The sequence below is a fragment of the Amphiprion ocellaris genome, chromosome 16 (assembly GCF_022539595.1).
Source record: "Amphiprion ocellaris isolate individual 3 ecotype Okinawa chromosome 16, ASM2253959v1, whole genome shotgun sequence".
Lineage (NCBI taxonomy): Eukaryota > Metazoa > Chordata > Actinopteri > Pomacentridae > Amphiprion > Amphiprion ocellaris.
The window spans coordinates 5860533-5870539 of record NC_072781.1 but is presented as its reverse complement, the minus strand read 5'-3'; positions in this window follow the sequence as shown (position 1 = coordinate 5870539).

Genomic DNA, 10007 nt, shown 5'->3' with positions numbered 1-10007 from the left:
GAGATGACTGGGGGATGATAAACTGTGACCTACTGGTTGGGTTCTCTCTGTTCTCATGTTTCTTACATGTTTGTCCCCTGACAGCCGGGTCCTAATGTTTTTTGAGCAACACACCATACTATGACGTTTTTACAATGATGGTTCTACTATGGAACCAGTTTGACATGTTCAGGTGTTCTTTGTGTGAAAACTCAGAGATTTCAGGTATCAGAAGGTGGTTTTCAACTTTCTTTGTTAACTTTCTGCTTCAACTTTAAACTAAATTTCCTTGACTAAACCAGCCCTCTGGACTTCCAGGAAGCTGTGTTCCTATTGGCTGTCCAGGTGGCTGCTTGGTGTTATTAGGAACACCTGAGCAGCTCAGTGTCTTCCTGCTTTATTTAGCTGCAGACAAACATTTCCTCTGCTTCTCCACCACTGAACTGGGTTTGGCTTCGTTGCTTTAGTTTGTTCTTTAGGCGTTGGCTTGCAGCTTCCAGCAGTAAAATTGTCTTTAATGTGTTTCTTGGTGTGTTTTAGGGCTTTGTACTGGATAGTTGTCTTGGTAAATGTGGTTCTTTACCAACATGGTGGTAATGTTTGCAGTGATTAGTGGATTTGGTGCAGCTGAGTTGTGCCTTTATCTTGGCTGTAGTGAGTCTTTAGAGGTTTTTGGTCAGACACATTCTATATTCTTCTTCTCCAGAAGGTAAGAGTTCCTGTCCTGATTCTCTGTTCTCAGAGCTTCTCTGGTAGGCTGCAGGAGACTTCAGCGTTTGGGTTGTGCTAGTTTGGTTTTTGTATGGTTTCATTTGGACGAATATCTTGAGGCCCCTCCATGTGGTTTAGTGAGGTTTTCTGCAACAGTTCTACAAAGCAACCTGCAGCAGAAGAGACTTTGAGAGTTTTTAGGAAGTTCTGGAGACCAGACTTTAGAGCAGCAGAAACATTTGTCAGCAGTTTGAGCAGGAGAAGGTGAGCTTCAGAGTAGAAATGAGATGGAAACCTTCTTGACCCGTGTGGTGAGGTCCTGTACCAAGAGTTTGAGCAGGTTGTGAAGAGTCTGTAGTTCTTTGGTCTGAAAGTACAAGAATAGTCGACTCATTAAAGGAGAAAACAGGAGATATTGTTGCTTCTTCTGTCGCACTGCAGTTTCCTTAGACTGAATATCAAGTTTATATTTTAAATGATTTCCCATGTGAGCCCAAGAAGACTTCAATAAATTCCCTCCATCCCCTGAACACAACATATTTTATTACCATGTTAAATGTTTTTTTTTAAAAATGTTTTTGAGTTTTAATCATAGTTTTTTCTCTTTGCTTGTTTAGTTTTATCATCTGTGTAAAAGGTGCTAAATAAATAAAGTTGAATTGATAAACTGAATAATTGACTAACTCATGATTGTGACAACAGAAGTATTTTCATTGTGATTTAAGGGTTTATTTCATTTTTAAGGTTGGGGTTAAAATCTTGACAGGAAAAGAAGATTTAAGAAATAAACTACATAACAAAAAGCAATTAAATCAAACAAAAAAAATTGATACAATAAAACTTTTAAAAAGTTTTATTGTTAAAAAGATTCAAGAAATTTAAGATGTAATTTTCTAATTAAACATTTAATTTTTTAATTAAATGTTTTGTCTTTTTAAAGGTTTAATAATCTAATTAAATGTTTTGCATTTTTTTAAAATGTTTAATATTCTTGTTTAATTTTATTTTTTAAATGTTTAATTATGGAAAATGTTTTATCTGTAATTTTTAATATTTGTATTTAAATAATTTTGTTTAATTTCATAATGACATGTATGGTGTTGAATTGTCTAATTCAATATTTTGTCTGTTTAATAGAGTTAAACGTTAAATACAATTAAATTATATGTACATATACCACCTTTTAATGTTTAGTTTTCTTTTTAAATGCTTCACTGTATTTTCTGTTTAATTCCTATTTGAAGTTTTATTGTCTTTATGATGTAATTTTCTAATTAAACATTTAACTTTTTAATTATTTGTTTTGTCTTTTTAAGGGTTTAATAATCTGATTAAATGTTTTGCATTTTTAAAAATGTTTAACATTCTTCTTGTTTAATTGTATTTTTTAAATGTTTAATGATGGAAATACTTCATCTGTAATTTCTAATATTTGTATTTTAAAAATTTTGTTTAATTTCATAACGACATGTATTGTATCATGTTGAATGATCTCATTCCATATTTTGTCTGTTTAATAGAGTTAAACATTAAATTACATTAAATTATATTAAACAGACAAAAATATGGAATGAGATCATTCAACATGATACAATACATGTCGTTATGAAATTAAACAAAATTTTTAAAATACAAATATTAGAAATTACAGATGAAGTATTTCCATCATTAAACATTTAAAAAATACAATTAAACAAGAAGAATGTTAAACATTTTTAAAAATGCAAAACATTTAATCAGATTATTAAACCCTTAAAAAGACAAAACATGGCTGCCCATATAGCTCAGTGGGTTAAGCGGGTGATCCATGTACAGGGGCTGGTCCCCGACGCAGTGTCCCGGGTTCGAGTCCCGCTAGTGGCCCTTTGCTGCAAGTCTTCCTCCGACTTTTCTCCTCTGTTTGTCTCTCACTACACTTATCCAATAAAAAGACAAAACATTTAATTAAAAAATTAAATGTTTCATTGGAAAATTATATCTTAAAGACAATAAAAGTTCAAATAGGAGTTACACTGAAAATACAATGAAGGATTTAAAAAGAAAATTAAACATTAAAAGGTGGTAAAACATTTAAAAAGAAAAACCTTAAAGATTTAATCGAAACATTAACAGACTGTCTGAAGGTTCAAACTAACAGAGAAAGAACTACTCAAGAACTTTTAAGATTTCAGTCCTCAGACTGTGTGAAGGTTCAAACTAACAGAGAAGTACTCAGGAACTTAGAAGATATCAGTCCTTGGACTGTCTGGAAGTTCAGTCTAACAGAGAACTACTGTGGGACTTAGAAAATTTCAGGCCTCAGACTGTGTGAAAGCTCAGGTCCTGAGGACTCGGGAGGTCTGGAGGCTTTGAAAGTCTTGGAACTGAGGGTTCAACCCTCCAGCACAAAGGCTGAAGTCCAACCTCCTGAGAAAAATGATCGAGTCGAGACTCAAGTTAAAAAAAACTCGAAAATGGCAAAAAAAATAGAGGATAAATGCGCAAAAAAAAAAAAAAATGTATGTGAGTGAGTAGCTCAGGGGGTAAGAAGAGAAACGTGCTCTTCAATAGTTATTGTCATTATTATTACTAGTAATATAATTTTTGTGTCTACTACAACCCATACAATCATCTAGTGTAGTCAAACAGGAATGTGTGCATGACGAATCAAATCCAAAACAATCCATGAACCAACGACCACGTCTTGATTGCACTTCATATTATTGACCACTAGATGTCCTACTCGAGCACTGTGTGTCATTGAGGCCTCGAGTAATGAACCATGTTTTGAATTAAGTGTCGAAGCTTCAACAAAGCCTCGATCAGCCGTCACAAGTCACGTTCATCCGTACGTAGAGCGACGTGCCTATGTCACAGACACAAGCGGCTTCTTATGGGTTCATGTGATCGTCTTCGTCGAACAACGTAATGACGAGTTAAGGGCTGTTATTGTACTTAAGGAGTTGGTTTAGAAGTTCTGCAAGGTTATCTAACTTCACAATGCAAACTTGTTACTCATGCATAAAATTACCTTTATTTTCTTAAATTTAGGTGTTGGTCTGACTGTAACTGCCACATGCATATTGAATAACACGTAAAGAAATTATTTACATTATTTTTCTTCTTAAGCAGCATGATTATTGCCAGATAATTTAAAATTCAGGGGTATTAATTTTATTAGGGTCCGAGCACCGAATGGTGCGAAGACCCTATTGGAATGCAAGGAATTATTTATTATTATTATTATTATTATTATTATTATTATTAGGGTCCGAGCACTGACGGTGCGAAGACCCTATTGGAATGCAAGGGTTTATTATTAGGGTCCGAGCACCGAATGGTGCGAAGACCCTATTGGAATGCAAGGAATTATTTATTATTATTATTATTATTATTATTATTATTATTATTATTATTCTTTTCCGGACTTTTGAATTGCCTTTTTGGCGGCCTTATCATACCCCGAAACGCGTCAAACTTGGCATGCTCATCAGGCCTCGCGAAAAATTTGATATTTTATGGGAGTTGCGCATGTGTGTGGGAAAATGGCTCCATAGTGCCCCCTGGAAAATTGAAAATTTGGTCATTAGGCCAACTTGCACGACGTTTCATCTACAGCTACAAAATTTTGTAGGCATATTCAGCACATCAGGAAACCCAAAAAAGTCAATCATGGCCACGCCCTAAACCCAACAGGAAGTCGACCATCTTGAATTAGCTGTAAATTTTTTAAAATTAATAACTCATCGGGGATAAGTCCGAGAGACCTCAAATTTGGCCAATACATGCAAACACGCGACCTGATGAAAAGTTATCAAAATGTTCATCTCATTTCAAAGGGCGTGGCCATGGCAACTCCCAAAAAAATGGATCCTTCGCCATGAAACAGGAAGTGCTGTCTAACTCAGCTGTACATGCTCCAATCTGTCTGAAATTGTACATGTGTGATCAATGTCCAGCCCTGACAACATCCGTACGGTTATATACATTCACAGTCATAGCGCCACCTTGTGGTAGCAGGAAATTGACATTTTTCACACTTTGATGTACTATTCTTAGCACGTTGATCAGATTCACCTCAAATTTGGTGACATAAGCCAGAACACATTGATGATGATGCCCAGAGAAAATTGTGGCTCGTCATCAAAGGGCGTGTCTGTGGCGGCGCGGCGAATTACGATTTCTCACCGTGAAAATTTAATTATTAATATCTCAGCTGGAAATGTTCCAATCTGGACCAAACTTGATATGGTGGACACCAGTCCGGGTCTGAACACATCCACACTCATAAATTTAGAAATACTCATAGCGCCACCTATTGGCCACAGGAAGAAATTGTCATTACATTTGCACCTACCATTGCCGGAAACTTTGTCATATCATCTTGAAAATTGGCCAGCTGACTGGTTATGCCTAGTCGATGCCACAGTGTGAAGATTTTGACGAGTCATAAAACACTGTTGCCGTGGCAATGCATTGTTGCCGTAATAAACAAAGTACTTTTTGACAGGTTAAAAATGCTCAAATGCTCGCCAAAATTACCACACATATCTGGACCGGCAACCCATTTCATATTGAAGGGAAACTGCACATGTGTATGGCAAAATGGCTCCATAGCGCCACCTGGAAAATTTCAAGCAGTTGCTACGGCCAGTACGTGTCACCTAGAATTATGAAACTTGGTAGGCATATGTAACTCATCAAGACACATAAAAATGTAATTGACACCCATGCCCAAAACCCAACAGGAAGTCGGCCATTTTGAATTATATGTCATATGTTTTGACGATTTGGGGTCATTTTTGTACATTTTCAAAAGCTATAAACTCAAACAGGGTGACACCGAGAGAGCTGAAATTTGACCAGGATGTACTCCAGGCATGGGTGATCAAAAGTTATCAAAATGCTCACCTTAAGTCTGAGGGCGTGGCCATGGCGACCTCCTGAATTTTGGTGTTTCGCCATGAAAGATCAACTGCTGTGTAACTGCCCTAAAAATGCTCCAATCTGTCTGAAATTTTACATGTGTGATCAATGTCCAGCCCTGACAACATCCATAGGCCGACATGCACTCTTGGTCGCAGCGCCACCTGGTGGACGTGCGTGGATTCGCCGACCAGCAAGGATGCGATGACCCGTCCAACGCTGCTTGCAGCTTTAATTTTTAACTTGAGTTTTGACTCGACAGTTTTTGTCAGGAGGTTGGACTTTAGGCTTTGTGCTGGAGGGTTGAACCCTGATTTCCAAGATTTTCAAAGTGTACAGACCTCTTGAGTCCTGAGGAGATGAGCTTTCACACAGTGTGAGGGCTGAAATTTTCGAAGTTTCACAGTAGTTGTCTGTAAACTAGAACCTTCAGATAGTCCAAGGACTCGTGTCTTCTATGTCCATGTGTAGTTGTCTGTTAGTTAGAAATGTCAGATAGTCTGAGGACTGCAATGTGCAAAGTGTCTTAGTACTTCTGTGTTAGTTAGAAATTTCTGTTTAATCGAAGCCTTAAAAGTTGTGAACATGAGTCTTGATTTCACATTTAGAGTATCCATTTGAGTACTGGTGAGACGTTCACCTGTGTGATATTTAGAAATGGTGAAGAAACTTTGATTGTATTCACTGAAAAGTATAGTTAGTGGTGATCAGAAGGTAACATTAGTTTGATCAATGATTTTAACTATTAGTAGACTTTATGAGGGAAGCAGTTTTGAGAGCAGAGTTATTAGTAAATCAATTCAAAGTGCAAGCCAGAACATTGAAAGAGGAAGTGTTTGAAGAAACAACCAGATGTTTTTGTTTCAGAATAGAAAACGTTTTAAGATATGTAAATGTATTTGTTTTTTTGGATTTTGTTATTGTGTGTTCTGTGTAATTTGATATTCAAAAGTATCACTGGTGTTTATCAACTTTTTTGTCTGTATTTAGATTCATCTTAAAAGTTTAGTCTTGTTCTTTTGTCATTCTTCATGATTTTATAATATTAGATTAGATGTACCACTCTTTTGTCTTTTTAATGTGTAATTGTTGAGTGAAAAGTATTATTGTATGTGATGAGTTAAAATATTATTTTCAATATTAAATGTTTAAACTCTTGTAGTTTGTAATGTTAAGAATTTGTAGTAGATTTTAATGTGTAATTGTATATTAAAGGTTTTCATAGAAATTTTTTTTTAATGACTAGTAAAAGTGTTATTGTCTTTAAGATGTTATTTTGTAAAGAAACATTGAACTATTTAAATAAGTGTACTAGTGTCTTTCACTTTTTGTTTGGATAGGCGTAGTGAGAGACATCCAGACAACGGGGTTAGAAATAAGAGTTAGGCCAGCTCATACAGCATGGGGTGTACAAGCGGGAGTCGAACCCGGGCCTCAGCGTTGGGGATCTAGTACATATGTCAGCGGCGTAACCCGTAGAGCTACATGAGCACACATGTTCTGATGTTGAAACCGTGTAGAAATCCAAGAGTAAGTCAAGGACTGAGATGAGGGTTAATGAGCAAGGTCCTTACAGCTGTAATGAAATATCGGGAAATTAAAAATTACACATAAATATTTTTAATTCTTATACTAAGCAGCCGAATATTCTGAGAAATTAATTCGCGGTTTTTCCGTCCGCATCGTCGATATAGCTAACCTAAAGGTGTACTTTTTCAACCGCGATGCGGACGGAAAAACAACAACATCGTTTTAGGAATTTTTTGGCTGTACTGGCTTATTATTAAATTATGACAAAATTTTAATTTTTCAAATTCATCTTTTTTATACATGACTACTGTCAGGACCTTCCTCTCCAACCAGAACCCTATCCCTAGACTTTCTTTTAGATGAATACACGTTTAAAAGCATATTACGTGTGTACATATAGCTCTACGGGTTAAAACACTCACGCATGTCCTAGGTCCCCAACGCTGAGGCCCGGGTTCGATTCCCGCTCGCAACCCCGTGCTGTATGAGTTTCCCTCATTATTATTTCTACCCCGTTGTCTGCCTGTCTCTCACTACACCTATCGATCAAATAAGTGAAATAGACTACAACACTTATTTACAAAGTTACATCTTTAGTTATTAAATAAACTTCTTAAATTAATTCGACTTTTATATTTTCCTACTTTATCAATGTTTTCTTGTCTCAACTTTTTCCCTTTGATTTATTGGCATTTTGTTATGTCGTTTCTTTCTTTATTCTTCTTCTTCTGACAACATTTTTACCCCAACCAGGGCTGGATTGGCCATCTGGCGTACCGGGCGATGCCCGGTGGGCCGAAGCACATTTTTGGGCCGGCACAGGGGGTGTCATAATTTAACCATCATATATAAATATAAATCCTTTTTGTCGATCGCGACGGCCCATTGGTTAATTTTTTGGAAGGACATTGGACTAATCCAATGAAATCTCTGAGCCCTCCTCGGCCCGCCCCTCCCCGGCCTCTTAACCAAAGTCATCAAATTTTGCCGTTTGAGTTGGCCGGAATTGGAAAGTAGCAAAGATGGAGAAACGGCCCAAACGAAAGTGGGGCGCTGAAAAATTGCGCGAATAAACGCTTAAACGCCTGCAAGTCGATGCAGCAAAATGCTGCTAAATAAGTGACATGTTTGCCGTTGCTTCCACTACTTCACCTGCGGCAGCGACTGCTGCTGCCATGATAGAAAAAGAAGCCGAAGTTCAGAGGGAGTCGGAGGAAAAGGAGTAGGAGGAGAAGGAGGAGGAGGACGGAGGGAGAGACGTGACACAGCAGGGACAGATCGACGAGGTCACATTAGCTTTAAAACTATACCTTAACTGATTCCAGCTCTTTTTCTTTTCTTGATCATCTATGCATCTCTCTCTCTATCTTTCTCTCTCTCAATCTCTCTCTTCATACTTTAAGGTTCCATTTTGGTGAAGAGCTCCACTTTAAATTCAAGTTGGGAATTTTGACAGTTTGTAATAAAATTTTAAATAAAGTCCCTGTGAGAAGTGACAGAGTGTATCTTTTTTTTTTTTTACATGGTTACTCTCTTCCACGTAGACTGCTGCATTTTTTTTTTTTTTTGAAACAATACAATGTGCACATATATCCTCTGGTATGACGTATGGCTTGGCATATTGTATAAATAATCATGGTGGGCCACCATGACCAAAAATGCCAGGGCCATATTTTGATCCCAGTCCAGCCCTGGCGCCACCTTGTGGTAGCAAGAAATAGACATTTTTTTACATTTTGATGTACTATTCTTAGCACGTTGACCAGAATCACTTCAAATGTGCTGACATAAGCCTGAACACATTGATGATGATTCCCAGAGAAAATGGCGACTCGTTGTCAAGGGGCGCGTCTGTGGCGGCGCGGCGAATTTCAATTTCTCGCCGTGAAAATTGAATTATTAATATCTCAGCTGGAAATGGTCCAACCTGGACCAAACTTGATGTGATGGACACCAGTCAGGTTCTAAACACATCCACATTCATAAATTTAGAAATACTCATAGCGCCACCTATTGGCAACAGGAAGAAGTTGTCATTACATTTGCATGTGCCATTGCCAGAAACTTTGTCATATCATTCAGATAATTGGTCAGGTGAGTGGTTACACCTAGACGATGCCACAGTGTGAAGATTTTGACGATTCATAAAACGCTGTTGCCGTGGCAACGTATCGTTGCTGGAATAAACAAAGTACTTTTTGACAGGTTAAAAATGGTCATATGCTCGCCAAAATTGCCACACACATCAGGACTGCTGAAATATTTGATATTTTAGACGAATTGCACGACTGTTGCAAAATGGCTCCATAGCGCCACCTGGAAAATTTCAAACAGTTGCTACGGCCAGTACGTGTCACCTAGAATTATGAAACTTGGTAGGCATATGTAACTCGTCAAGACGCACAAAAATGTAATTGACACCCATGCCCAAAACCCAACAGGAAGTCGGCCATCTTGAATTATATGTCATATGTTTTGACGATTTGGGGTCATTTTTGTACATTTTCAAAAGCTATAAACTCAAACACGGTAACACCGAGAGAGCTGAAATTTGGCCAGGATGGACACCAGTCATGGTTGATCAAAAGTTATCAAAATGCTCCGCAAAAGTCTGAGGGCGTGGCCATAGTGACCAGCGGAATGCGGCCCTTTGGAATGTCTCGCCATGAAACAAGAAGTGCTGTCTAACTAGCCTGGACATGCAACAATCTGCCCCAAACTTTATATGTGTGATCAGAGTCCAGCCCTAATCACATCCATAGGTTGATATACAGTCACAGTCTTAGCGCCACATGGCGGCCATTTTGGATTTCTCGCCATTAAACAGGAAGTGCTGTGCAAGTAGCCTGTACATGCTCCAATCTGCCTGAAACTTTACTCTC